Source organism: Gopherus evgoodei, chromosome 7 (assembly GCF_007399415.2).
Source record: "Gopherus evgoodei ecotype Sinaloan lineage chromosome 7, rGopEvg1_v1.p, whole genome shotgun sequence".
NCBI lineage: Eukaryota > Metazoa > Chordata > Testudines > Testudinidae > Gopherus > Gopherus evgoodei.
The window spans coordinates 103,221,300-103,235,864 of record NC_044328.1 but is presented as its reverse complement, the minus strand read 5'-3'; positions in this window follow the sequence as shown (position 1 = coordinate 103,235,864).

Sequence of the window (14,565 nt, the reverse complement as noted above, 5' to 3'; positions counted from 1 at the left end):
GAATTTGCTATTGTTCCTTAGTGGAGTGTTTGTTATATTGAAAGACTAAACTTAAATTATAAAATATATTTTTCTACGTGACAGAGGAATGACATTTCACCCAACCTGCAGAGGCTTCATGAACCTCCAGGACATCACAACTGAAGAGACAGTTCCACATTGGGCAGGGTGAGGCTCACAAGCATCTGCATTAAACCATTTATGGAAGCATACAAGACAGCAATCAAACTGCAGCCAGATTTAACAACAAAAATAAGAATAAACTTAGTCAAAATGAAATAGAAGATACTGTTGCAATTTAAAGCAACCCTTAAATTTTATTCTTCCATACATACCTCAGACCAGGCATTCCCAGATCTGTCTCCTACTAGAAACAAAACCTCCTGCTCTACTACGGCCTTATATACCTGTCCCAGCTATCCCAGAATGCACTGTTCACACTGACCTAAAGCCCACTGAAGTCAACTTAAGTCCTTTCATTGACTATGTTTTGCACTGCACTCAATTCAGACAGCAAAACAAAGGTAAATAACAAAATGTAGCATGCTGTTGCAATACCCCTGCTTCCAGCTGTTCCTCTCATGCACCAGATTCAGATTTACTCAGCTGGCCCCTACTCAGGACTTATAGAAGCTACCCTGTTTCCCCCACCAAGCAGTTCTACAGCTCCTCAGTATGGAGTAGATGGTTCTTTGTCCCCTCTCCCTCCAATTACACACAACCAGCTTATCTCCTATAGAGGAAAGCCTGTCCCACACAAAAGGCTTTGTGGCCCTTTAATAGATAGCTGCATACACAATCTTCCCAATAAGGCCCATAATGAACACATTCATTCCAAGAGGGAGAGACTTTGCCAATCTTTTAAAAGACAGATCCATTTAGCTAATGATTAGTATTTCAACTGGTGAGAGCACTTCAGTCATTTTGCCACCTATTCTCCTTTGGTATGTTTACATTTTTACAGTCTTTAGGTACTGATACCTGCTTAATTATCACTATATTTAATTGCCAGAACCTAAGCAATATGAAAATGTGCATATTAGACTAAATCCATAGTTGAAGTATCATTAAATCCTTTCCAATCACATTATCATCTACAGCTGGGGCACAGTTCTGATTTGTTGGCAGTGCATTTGGGGCACAAGAGAAACATCCACATCACATCCTTCAACTGTTCTTTATAGTTACAATTCCTACGGATGTCTAACTATTCCTTTTAATTTCTATAAATGTTGGCTTTTCTTAAAAAGTTAAGTAATTTTTAGCATCAAATAAAATATTATAAAGCACAGCTATTCACATGCATATGTTAACATTGGAGACCACTTATTTCAAATGTTGCCTCTTGTTTTTTTGTCAATATAGGTTGTGACAGCCTATATTCTGGTTGGACTCTCCCCCCTCCAGTCCTTTCCCGTATTGCAGGATCACCAGCTGCACCAATGACAAAGTTAAACCACAAGTTTTTCCATAAATTGGCAGCTAACTATTTGGGGAGCAGTTTGGAATTTTTGAGCGGCAAATATCCCAGTGTACAAGATGTCAACTGAGAAAGCATTTCTAGAGCCAGCAGCTATTGCTCCCTGTCTACACCCTCAGTTCATATGCAAAGTATGCTAGTTATGCCACAGTTTCTTCTCCAACAAATAGCAGTCACCCAAGTATTTGTATGAGTACATTATGGCCTATCCAGCTTCCTAATACTATTTTTTGTTTCAGATTCACCAAGCCTTGTAAGTTTAAGAATTTTTTTTTAATTGCACAACAAGACAAAGATACCAGAAAATACAAGCGACACAGTAAAGTCAAAGGATTTTCATAAACAATCCATCAAAAAAACTAAGGTTGTCCTGTTGATAATAAGTTTGCAGGGTAAATAGACTGTAGCACAGGTGTAGGCAACCTGCGGCACGTGAGCTGATTTTCAGTGGCACTCTGACTGCCCAGGTCCTGGCCATCGGTCCGGGGGGCTCTGCATTTTAATTTAACTTTAAATGAAGCTTCTTAAACATTTAAAAAACCTTATTTACTTTACATACAACAATAGTTTAGTTATATATTATAGACCTTATAGAAAAGAGACCTTCTAAAAACATTAAAATGTATTACTGGCACGTGAAACCTTAAATTAGAGTGAATAAATGAAGACTCGGCACAACACTTCTGAAAGGTTGCGACCCCTGCTGTAGCATATTGTATTTTTTCCATACTTACGCTGCCACCTGGTGGCTGATCAAAGTACCATAAGTATAATTTTTAACTTTCTGAAGCTTGGACACCTGTCTACTTTCTTCAGATATTGTCTCACTAGAGACTATGCTATTTCTAATTATTACACTGGATAGAGACAAAATTCAGTTTAAACACCATAAACTATTTTACACTGCACATAGGAGTTACAAAAAATATCTTATACTGGAATTATTTGGAATGCATAATTTATGAGGAATTTCCCCTGCTAAAGGTAGAAGTCCATTATCCTTATAAAAATATACAAGCCCCCAAAAAATCATTTAGGGTGGATTCACAAAGGTACTTAGGTACCTAAGTTTGGGTTGAGGCACCTAAGTCCTAACTCTAGACTCCACTGATTCACAAAGCTCCCACCCAACCCTATAGGGTCCTAAACTCACTCAGCACCTAATTTTTCAGAGTAAGAGTTCCATAGCAAAGTTTCTTCTGTTGGACATATACATTGCTGCCTCACTCTAACCATCAGGATGCTTACTCCTGTCTATGTCCCCGAGTGATTCACAAGCTGGGGGAAAATAGGCAGGCAAATGCCTATCTTGTGTGCAGGGCTTGATCTAGTTGCTATGCTCAGAGGCCATCTACCAGATTAGGTCCCATTCAAAATCTGGATAGATGAGGAGGCCACTTACCTTATAACTTTTAGCTTAGTGGTTAGAGAACTCACCTGGAATGTGGGAGACTCAGCTTCAATTCCCCTTGTGCCTGCAGGGGAGAAAGGATTTGAACAGGGCACTCACTTCTCTCAAGACTGCTCTAACCACTGAGCTATGTAATCGCATGTGGGGTTCCCTCAATCTGTCCTCTTGAAGCTTCTCCACTATGTATAAATAGTTAGAGTCACTGGGCCAGGGAGAGAAAGAGAATGACTGTGTGGCCTGGGTGTACGGGCACTCATCTGGGAGGTGGGAGATCCAAGGTACAGTCACAGGAGCAGGTGAACTGAAGTATTTATACACAGTGGAACAGTTTCAAGTAGGGTGACCAGACAGCAAGTGTGAAAAATTGGGACAGTGGTTGGAGGGGTGAGGGGCAATAGGAGCCTATTAAGAAAAAGACCCAACAAATCGGGACATCTGGGTCACCCTAGTTTCAAGTGGGAGACACTGAGGAAGCCCCAAATCAGAGTCTCTCATTGGCCAGGGTTTAAGCACTCTCCTGAGACACAGGAGACCTCCCTGTTCAACTCTTTTCTTCCCCTCTGGCAGAAAAAAAAGGGGAGATGGGGCGAATTGAACCCAGATCTCCAATATCCTATGTGAATGCTCCAACCATTGAGATAAAAAACTAAGTCAAGTGGCACTTCCTCCCCCAGCCATTTTGTGTATAGGGAGGCAGGACTCCTATTCATTCTCATAAGAAATGCCTGAAGCACTTAAGTTGCCTGACTTCAAGGGTATGGCTACACTTACAGTTGTACAGCGCTGGGAGTTACAGCTGTCTTCATACAGTTGTGTAGGGAAAGCATGGCAGTGTGGCCACACTGACAGCTACCAGCGCTGCACGGTGGCCACATTTGCAGCATTTGCAGCGCTGTTGGGAGTGGTGCATTGTGGGCAGCTATCCCAGCGTTCAAGTGGCTGCAACGTGCTTTTCAAAACAGGGGGGTGGGGTGGAGTGTGACAGGGAGCGTGGGGGAGACAGAGAGAGTGGATTTTTGGAGCTGACACTGTTCTCAGCTCCCTGCCTTGCAAGTTCTAAGGACTGGAAGATACACAGCACCTACCTTGAATCATTTTAAAAATTTTGACCTCTTCCTCCACCCCTCTCTTATTCACTAAATGCAAATTATGCACTCCTAAATAGCCTTTAGACCACATAAGCAGCTGCTCAACACGGACTTCCCCCTCCCCCTCTGCCGTGTGAGCGTGCCGTTTCTCTCTTCAAGCAAACAGCTGTGAACATTCCAAAGCAATTTCCCTGCCTGCCTCCGCTCGCTCAGCAAACAGGAGCTGTGTTTGTTTTTTAAATAAGCAGTCTGGGGGAGCTCGGAGTTCAGCCATTCTTCCGGTTTGTTGTGAGCAGGCATTCTGGGATACCTCCTAATACCCTGGAGGCCAATAACAGCGCTTTTGGTGGCCACACTTGATGAGCAGCACTGCATCATCAGCGCTGCAATCGTTACACCCCAAGCAGACGAGATGTACAGCCAGCGCTGCAGCCTTGCAGGTGTGGACAGTTACTAAGTTGCAGTGCTGTAAACCCACCACCAGCGATGCAACTCTCCAGTGTAGCCAAGCCCCAAGAGATGAACTCCCAGCTGTGAACCACTTTCAGAGATCCCTGCAGCCTGGACATAGAGACCTATTTCCAAGAGAGGGTTGGCTAGTTTGGTAGCTCCCCAGCTTGCATGCTGGCTTTTATGAATTGCAGTTTAAGGCAGTGACACACTCCCTATCCCCACGTTCACCACTTTTAAAAGACCATGATATATTTTGTACAAAGTGTACCTTCTGAAGTATCATTTAAAACCTATAATTTGCTGATGATTATCCTGGTAAAATGTGTGGCAACCTCCTATGTAAAGTTATAAAATTCTACTGTATAAAGCATATTCCAAGTCTGGGGGAAAAGCTTCAAACCAGTCCCCCAGAGACAAAAGGCAAGCCAACATCTCAGCCAGGACTATCATCTAATTAAGTGGCCATTTTTTGGCAGGAAGAAGGGTGTGAGCAAGAAATTTACATCTTGGCAAAGGAATAGTTGGAGATTCTCGTGCAAATAGACTTTCTGTCTCCTGAACCTCAGCTGGAGATGATTTTCAAAGAGGAAAATAACCATAAGCAGCGAGAACAGAGGATACAAATCATCCCTCCTTCCTTTCTCTCTGTCCACAACATCCACAATGCCTGCAGGACAAGGAAGAAGTATTGGACTGTGGGAGAGGTCCTGGCTGAAAGGCATCCAACTACTAAGACTGCAAATCATGTGGTGAGACAGACATTTTGTTTAAGTTCACTTAGCTTGTTAAGTTAGATATTAGTTTACATTCTACCTTTTATTTCTTTGTAATCAATTATGACTTTTATGCCTCATTACTTGTAATCACGTCAAATCTTTCTGTAGTTAATTAACTTGTTCTACTGTTTTATCTAATGTGTTTGGGAACTTCATTTGGGATAACAAGATCTGTGCACATAATTTCCTGTTAATGAAATGGCGGACTTTCTATGAGCTTGTACTGCCCTGTACCTTCCTAGACAATACAAGACGCACATTACTCTGGGACTGGGAATTTGCCGGTGTTGCTCTGTAAGATAATTCATGGGTGCGTGGGTGGTCAGCTATAGCATTCATACAGTATAGCTGGGGTGATTTACATGCTGGAGGCTGTGCGGAAGCAGACCAGACACGGTTGCTCTCGCAGTGAAGCAGTGTAAAAGGCACCCCAAGTTGAAGAATTGAGGGAACACAGCTGTTCAACAGTTCAGATTGTATCCTGGGTTATATCACTGGCACCTCTCTCCCCCCATTCATTGTACAGGGAGCCCAGGGACCTAACTCAAGCTTTGTGAATTACAGTGCTGTTTCTGTGATCTTCTAATGCCTAGGTTAGGCATTGAGATGCTCAGCATTACAACACCCAATTCCTTTTGCAAATCTAACCCTTTCTTTCCAGAAGGATATTTCATTTCTTACAAGAAATTTTTCATACCAACAGAAATAAAAAAACAAACTTAAAGCTACTATGTCAATATAGACATTAGATATAGAAGTCTATCCCCTATAAGCAGAAGATACAGTCCCTCTGCACCTCCCTTCCCAGGTTATATTGCATATTAAATCGGTATTACACTACTGAATTATTAGCAGTATCAGAGTCCCTATTCCGTCTGCCATCCTGCATTTAGGCCGCAGTCTACACATTAACAAATGGTCTTAAAGACATAAGAATCAGTGACAGATTTTGACACAGGGCCTCTCTGCCACTCAGAAAAAAATGAGAAAATAAAACAGAGCAAAAAGCACTTTCATCCTAATACTAGGCAATGACCAGAGCTGTTGTCTTAACAAAATTGTTTTTAGTCAAAAGACTCCTATCTTCTCCAATATCCCTATACTATACAGTGCATGTGAGAATATTCCTGTACTGGGCTACAGAGAATCAGCCGTGGGACTTACTGAACAAAACTGAGACTGACTTTAAAAAAAAAAGTTAATTAAGTTGAGCTAACAAAAATTCCAACCTCTGTCATTTTGATTATTTTCACAGGGATTTAGAAGGCCTTCTCCAAATGCTACATATAAAATGTGTGTACGTAAGAGGCATATATTGACACTTATTCTAACAATTTTTCCTTTGAGTGCATTCAAGACCCAGACTCAACTGAGTATGTTGGCATGAGAGTCACGGGACTGAAATGACATCTCTTCTATATGGGACAAATCCATAGCTCTGTGAAAAGGAGATGTGTCTGATGTTTAAATATCTACAATGGCTTTCAGTTCCTGTTCAAGACATGGCAAAGCAGCTCCAGTGTAGACCATATTGGAGAATTATATTTGATTGGAAAGCTGTGTAGTTTCAATTTACGTATGATAGCTTATAGTAAGGCCCCAATAGCAGTGCAGCATTACCATGTGTAATGTTACGGTCTGTCCTTACTAAACCTTTGTAGAAGGTCCATTTTATGATGTGTGTAAAATCTCAGAAAAAGTTGTGTTTAGTTACTTAGTAACTTTTAAAGACGCTAAAGTTACAGTAAATCAGTTCACCACCTAGACATGATTGCCACATGCTGATGTCCAAGTGATGATTTGATATGGAACTGAATGATTCATTCTGTACAAGGATTTGTAAGACAGAGTAAGAAGGAAAAGTCTCACGATGGCTTGGGACTTTACGTTATTTTTATATAGATATAAAAATCACAAAGCCACCAGGAAAAGCCTCAGTCTCTAGGGCCTTCTCTAAGTTACCACAGAACTGATCTATTGCCTGCACAGCTCTCACTGGCATCACAGATCTCCCGTTAGCCCGCAGCCAAGATGACCACAGCACAGCTAATGAATTTCAAAATGCTACCTGAGCCACTTCAGGCCTTATCTACCTCCAGGCAAGATGACTGCCTGGCCAAATCATTCCTCATGTGCCTACTTTCAAAACTTCTTCCCACTGTTGTATCATGTCACTACACCAGGTGCCCTCCAGCTTTGGATCTTTGCATATTCCTCATTGAGGAAACAGACTGAAAAATCCATAGGGTTGGGAGTCATGGGAATGACATCAGCTTGGTGACACAACACATACTGGGAGTGCTCTGCCAATGGCATCTCCCCAGTGACTGCTTTCCTTTGTGAGGGAGGGTGGGAGCTGCTACACAAGGCAGAGAGATAGGGTGCTGGGGAAAACAGAAACAAGAGGTGCAGTAAGTATCAGAAACCACTTCCTATCCAAATTTCCTACCTCACCAAACTTTCTCATCACTTAATCCAGCTATTGACAATCCTGACTACTAATTATATATACTTAATCAAAATTTGACATTGAATACTTTTTAAAATGAGTTGCCTACAGTTGTGAGCATCCTGTTGTCTCTTGTGTTGCAAATATTTTGTTTTCCTACTCTGGGTTTTCTGGTTTGTTGGAAGAGCATCTGATATTTACAAGGACAGTAAAATATTTCACTTCATAAATGTGCTTAAAGCGTCTCTCACTGTTGCTCTCAGTGATTATTAATGCTTTGTTTCTTTTTGAAATGTGTGTTACAATGGGCTCATGTTCACATATAAAACTGTCTGCAATGTTGTAGCCATGTTAGGCCCAGGTTATGAGAGAGACAAGGCAGACGAGGTTATACCTTTTATTGGACTAACCTCTGTTGGTAGAAGAGACAAGGTTTGAGCTTACACAGAAGTCTTCTTCTGGTCTGGGACCAGGAAAGGTACTCAGGCCATATCTACACTACAAGCTTATGCTGACTGAAGATAGTCAGCATACAGCCACTGCAGGTAGTATTTTACTTGTGCCCATGCATACTTGGTTCCTTGTGTCAGCAGTGCGTGTACTCACTAGGAGTGCTTCTATCAATGCAGAGTGCAGTGCACCATGGATAGGTTTCCCACTGTGCAACTCACCACCAGCCAGCACACTGTCTTTAGGAAAGTTTTGGCACTGCACAAGGGGCTGAAAAGAGTCACACTGGGTGACTGGGAGCATGGGGGTCAATTTCCCAGTTTGTAACAGTCTGTTCCATAATTTGGGCTGTTTCCCTTCCCCCCAAAATCCTGCAAACCTGCACAGCCCTCCATGCTGTTCATCAATCTCTGACGGATCTTCACTATTTTCATGAGCATTATATTCAGGAGTATTTGCAAAGCTACAAGAACCACTGAATGAGTAGGGAACATGATGATTCCTTGGAGAACAGACTGCTGTGGAACATAACCAACTCAAAGCTGTTGGTGTCACTCTCAAAGCAGTTGCAGATGGAGTGTCACTTCTGGCCCTGAGAAACAAGCACTGATTGATGGGAGGGATCACATTGTAATATAGGTTTGGGATGATGAGCAGGTGGCTACAGAACTTTCTGATGCACAAGGCCACATTCCTGGATTGTGCATTGAGATCACCCTAGCCCTCCAACACATGGACACAGAAATGAGAGAAGCACTGACAGTGGAGAAGAGAGTGACAATCTCACTCTGGGAATTTGCAGTGCCAGATTCCTACCAATCAGTTGGGAATCAATTTGGAGTTGGGAGATCCACCAAAAGGGCCATTGTCATGCATGTGTGTAAGGCCATTAGTCGCTTCCTACTACACCACGCTTTGATTCCAGGCACTGTGCAGGACATGATGGACAGATTTGCAGCAATGAGGTTCCCGAATTGTGGTGGAGCAATAGATCCACCACACACATCCCTGTTTTGGCTCAGACCATGTTGCCACTGAGTACCTCAACAGACAGAGCTACTTTTCTATGATTATACAAGCATTGTGAAGCACCAGAGGACACTTCACAGATATCAGTGTGGGCTGTTCAGAGAAGTGCATGATGGTTACATCTTTAGGAACACAGGACTGATCAGAATGCTACAAGCTGGGACCTCCTTTCCCAACAAGCAGATTACCATTGAGAATGTTGAAATACCTATCGTGATCCTGGAGGACCCAGCCTATCCCTTGCTCAGGAAGCCATATACCTACCACCTTGATGGCACCAAGGAATGATTCAACTGTCTGCTCAGCAGCTGCAGAATGGTAGCTGAATGGGCTTTTGGTCATTTGAGTAAACAATGCCAGTTGCCTTTCAAAAGACTGGATCTCAATGAGAAAAATATCTCCACGGTTGCAGCCATCTGCTGTGGTCTGCATAATGTAAGTAAAGCAAAGGGGAAATAGTTTCCACGGAGGTAGATGGCAGAGATGGAGCAGCTGTCCGCTGAATTTGAACAGCCAGATACAAGGGCTATTAGAAGAACTCCATGTGAGCTATTCAGCTGACAGAGACTTTGAAAGACCATTTTAATAGTGAGCCAGAGTCGCATGTGTTGTTGGAGTGTGCTTTATCTGATCCAGCTCTCTTGTGGCTGGGTGGGAACTATGAAGCAATGGCTGTACATGTAGGAATTAGGGCTGTTGAGAGAGATTAACAAAAATTGGTCGCGATTAATTGTAGTTTTAATCGCATTGTTAAACAATTAAAATACCATTTAAATAGTTTTGGAGTGTTCTATGTTTTCAAATATAGAATCAGGGATGAGGGCTCTGGGATTCAGCCCCACTTGGGGTACAGGACTCGGGACTTCAGCTCTGCATAGGATTTTGGGTTCGCACAGGGCACAGTGGGCTGCAGAGGTAGGTAAGCCAAGGGCTGTCAAATCTGTCAGGTCCACCAAAGTCCGCAGCATCTGTGTTTGCTGCTTGAGAAGCCCCATTACATCCTGGGGACTCTCTCCTCTACTTATTCATCCTCCAGGCTGGGTGCTCATTGTCCAATGGAGCACTGGCATGCAGGATCATGTCATCCCAAGCCTTATTCTTTCTCCTCCTCATCTGGCTCAAGTGTTCTGGGGGGGAAAGACCCTGAAGACACAGTGACAGCAGTGGATGATAAAACAGAGGTACCATTGTCAGCATAAGCACTACAGAAAGTGACACTTAAGATGCTGACCTCACTCCCCTTACTTCCCTAAAGTTTTAAGCTCAACATTCTTACTTCAGCTTGGGATAGCTTGTGCACGGTGCCAGTCACTGCACTAGCCATGGTGAGTATGGCCTGCAAGGGGGTGGGGAAAATGAGGGAGGAATTGCATGTGTAAGCAAGATCTGAATGAGCTCTTCCCTGACATCTAGTGATGAGATGGGGGGGAAAGACTTCAGGAAGCAACTGTTTGCACAAACACCCATACACTGCCTAGGTGCACAGCAGATGGAGCTGCTTTGCCAAAGTGATCACATGTCTGGTGTTGGTTACAAATCACTAATACTGAGTGCAGGGGTAATGAAATGTAATCCTTATTGTATGAGTGAAGGGCAGCAGAATTGTACTTAGTCTGCCCTGACTGAGAGGGTATAATGCTGAACCAGCAAAGATTAAACAATCAGCAAGCTAGGCGACCTGCAAGCAACCCTTTAAGGACATATCAAAGGGTATTGCAACGATAAACAAGGCCATTCTTTGTAGATAGTTATCAAAGCCATGTTAAGTAGACTATGATCTTTAACCTGTTTCCCTGTATCATTAGAGAATATAATTGATAAATATGTCTATGCTTATCTGCATCCTATTAGAAATCTAATGTGATCTAATTAGCTTATAGATCACAAATCCTGTTCTTGTCTTATAATGCTTCATTACTGTATTCTATTGACTTGGAGATCAAAGAGGAACACAGTAGAACCTCAGTTATGAACACCTCAGGGAAGAAGGTTGTTTGTAACTCTGAACAAAACATTACTGTTCTTTCAAAAGCTCACAACTTAACATTGACTTAATACAACTTTGAAACTTTACTAGGCAGAAGGAAAATGCTACTTTAACCATCTTAATTTAAAAGAAACAAGCACAAACCATTTCCTTATCTCATCAAAACTTTTTTTTTAAGTAGTTTACATTGAACACAGTACTGTATTTGCTTCTTTTTTGGTCTCTGCAGCTACCTGATTGTATACTTCTGGTTCCAGTGTGGCTGACCCGTCAGTTTCTAACTCTAGTGTTCATACTGAGTTTCTACTGTATCATCATTTAGATGGGATTTGTGGTGTAATAATGTTGTCCTAATCTCTTCTCAAAACTTGTAATTCCATATAGTAAACCACCTGTGAACTGTCTTGATAATTTGAATGGCTAATTACCTTATGTGAGTGAATGCAACTAGTTTACCTGTGTATGCATGGGAAATACAAGCTTAGCTTCAAAGAACAATCTGCACTGAATATTCTTCCATGGGTGAGGTCCTGCTGTGTCAAGAGACTTAGCTTGCTAGAGAACTATAAAGGAAAGCCCCCGTCCTGATCCTGACATCTCAGGTCTACTTAAACTTCAACAGGGAAGGTCTAAACCATAAGACTGAGGTCTCCAGGTTCACTCTGGATCACCTTGGAATTCTGATGGAAGAGCTAAAACAGACTCTACACCTGACCTACCTATTAGACTATAACCTTTTAAATTCATTCCAGAAAGACTTTCACAAATCAGCTTCCTCATGACAGTTTCATACCTGAGCTAATGGTGTTGGCATCTTTCCATCTGCGAGAGATGGAAGGAATTGCAGCCTATGATGTAGATGGTTTGCAATGTCTCATGTGACTGACTAGTCCAATCTAGTCATGATCTTTGGCAGTTACTGCAAATGTATGCATCTTGGTTTGGGAGCTGCATGCTTCTTAAGGGCTCTTTTCAAGTGGTAGGAGCCAGCTTCTGTCATGGACTTTAATAACAAGTGGCGACATCATCTCTATCAGGGTATGATCCCTTGCCAAGATCTAAAGACTTACACCTTTTATGTATATTGATCTCTCAACCTTTTGCAACAGTTTTCCTTTTATTATTAAAACCTTCACTTTTATTTACTAAAGGATTGGCAGCAGTGTGATTATTGGCTAAGATCTGAAACTCCTATTGACTCAGGGATCAGTGTTCAGTCACATATGGTGAATCAGGTTTTCAGTAACCCCTCGCTATATTAGATTTGGCTGTCTGGAAACAAGTCAAGTGCTGGAATACTTAAAGGGGACTGTATTTGGCTTCTTGGTGGCCAGTGTGGTACAGAAGAGGTTCTGTTACTGGCTTGGTGAATCTAATTATAGATTAAGCCACCAGTTTCGGGGATTGTCTGCCCTATTCCATGCAGCCTGCTCCGAGTTTAACATTCCTCAGTGTAGCCCATCCAGGCACCCAGTCACAGGCTGTCACCCTAAAATGAACCTTGCTAAGCAAGGAGTAAGGATGCCAAATTCCAGTGGAGATGAGTGGATGAGGACAGGCGTTTCCTTGCGGTAGCATGGACTCTGCCTAAAGAGTCCTAGATGCCCTTTGACCTTCCCCTCTCCAGTATTTAAAAGACAGAGCTTATTAGACTCAGTTGAGAGTCATTGTTTCTGTACAGTGATTACTAGAGCTGACATCACTGATAAGTATGTCTAAGGGCTATGCCTTAGACCTGGTCTAGAAACAGAGTGAAAGAATGCAGAAGCGGTACTGGCAGTGAAGTCCCCTGCTATCCAGTGAAGTCACTAGGAACTGAAATCTAAAGACTTCTGAATTTCTAAGTAGTGAAACCTCAGAACCAGGGATTGCAGATGAGGCAGTGAGCATCCAACAGTGGCAACAACTGACCACCAGCAGCAGAGAAAAGCAGCCAGTTGCAAAGGCATTGCTTGATATACACCTCTCTCTGGTGTAGGAAGTGAATGTGACACTGCACCCCATATTCCTCATGGGGTATGGGTATGTCTTGTCAGGTGTGTATGGAAAAGTTATGATTTGCTGAATATAATCCTATTGTACACATGTATCATTTTTGTATCTGAAGGTATGAATATTGACTATGTATCTGTAGTCCAAATATGCTTATTCTAGAAAACACCCACAGCTAGCCTTTCAGGTATAACAATGAAGAAACTAAACAATGCCAATGGTCCATCAAAGACAAGGGCCTATGCAAGACCTTAGCTTTCCTGTAAATGTTTCAGCCAACCTGTAAGTAACAGCTGCTATGACTCAGCAAGAGCATGGGACTAGATCATATGATACTGAACTCCATTTTGGTACCTGTATTTTTTGATAAACTGGGCTGGGAATGAAGTTTGGAGGAAAGGGTTCCTGCCATCTGATACAGCTGTATAATGTGGGGTGTGACTCCTCAGGCCTCATTCCCCACACAAGAGAACTCCTAGAAACAAAGACTAAACTGGGGAAAAGTGCTAGTCCCAGGCTAAAGGGATTTCTAGTCTGTGTATGGAAACTTGGTGGACTGCTTGTTTAATCAGTTAAGGTGAAAAACTGCTAATTCATATCCAATCTAGTACATTAGGTTTAGTTTGCATTTTGTTTATTTGCTAGGTAATCTGCTTTGATTTGTTAATCACTTTATCTTTAGTTAATAAACTTGTTTTTTGCTTTATTTAAACCAGCATGCCTTTTGAGTGAAGTGTCTGGGGAAAAAAATCTGAGCTCGGTTAGCACTGGCTTGTTACATATCCTTCCCACATTGAAGGGAAGGTGAACCTAATTAATGAGCTTCCCTTCTACAGATCCCTGCCCAGTGTAAGGCAGTAAAATTCTGGGTTTATACTCCAGCAAGGGTGCAATGCAGGGAGCTGGGAAACTGGCTGTATATCCTGGAATGCTTTAGGTACAGCACTCCAGTAGCTCAATTTGGGGGTGGCATGCCACCTGCTGTTGTGTTGAGTGGGAACAAGGCCTGGAGAGGCTAAATCATCAGCCAAGCAGTGTGGGCAGGGCCAGTCCAGCTGGGTGGTTACAGGAGCACAGCCATTTCCACAGCTCCCAGACCTCATCCTGGGGGAGAAAACCCATCATAGTGAACCCTTGCAAACAAACCTCTGAACTCTGGGTTTTTGCTAACCAGAGACAGCCAATTGTGGGTGAAGTGATGTGTTAAATGGACATTCAGACTCTCTGAGAAATGTGAGAAACTGAGGCAAAAGACACTGCCCAGCACACTGTGGGTTGGATTTGCTTATAGTTGCATGCTTTTGAAGGTGATTATGGTGTTTTCCCAAATTAATGGTTGGCTCCCTTTTATTGAAAGTTCTCTCAAATACAAGATGACTTAGTACTTGTGAATGGGGAAAATGTCTCTTACCCAGAAGTGGTGTTAAATTGTCCCAAATTACTAGGTGGA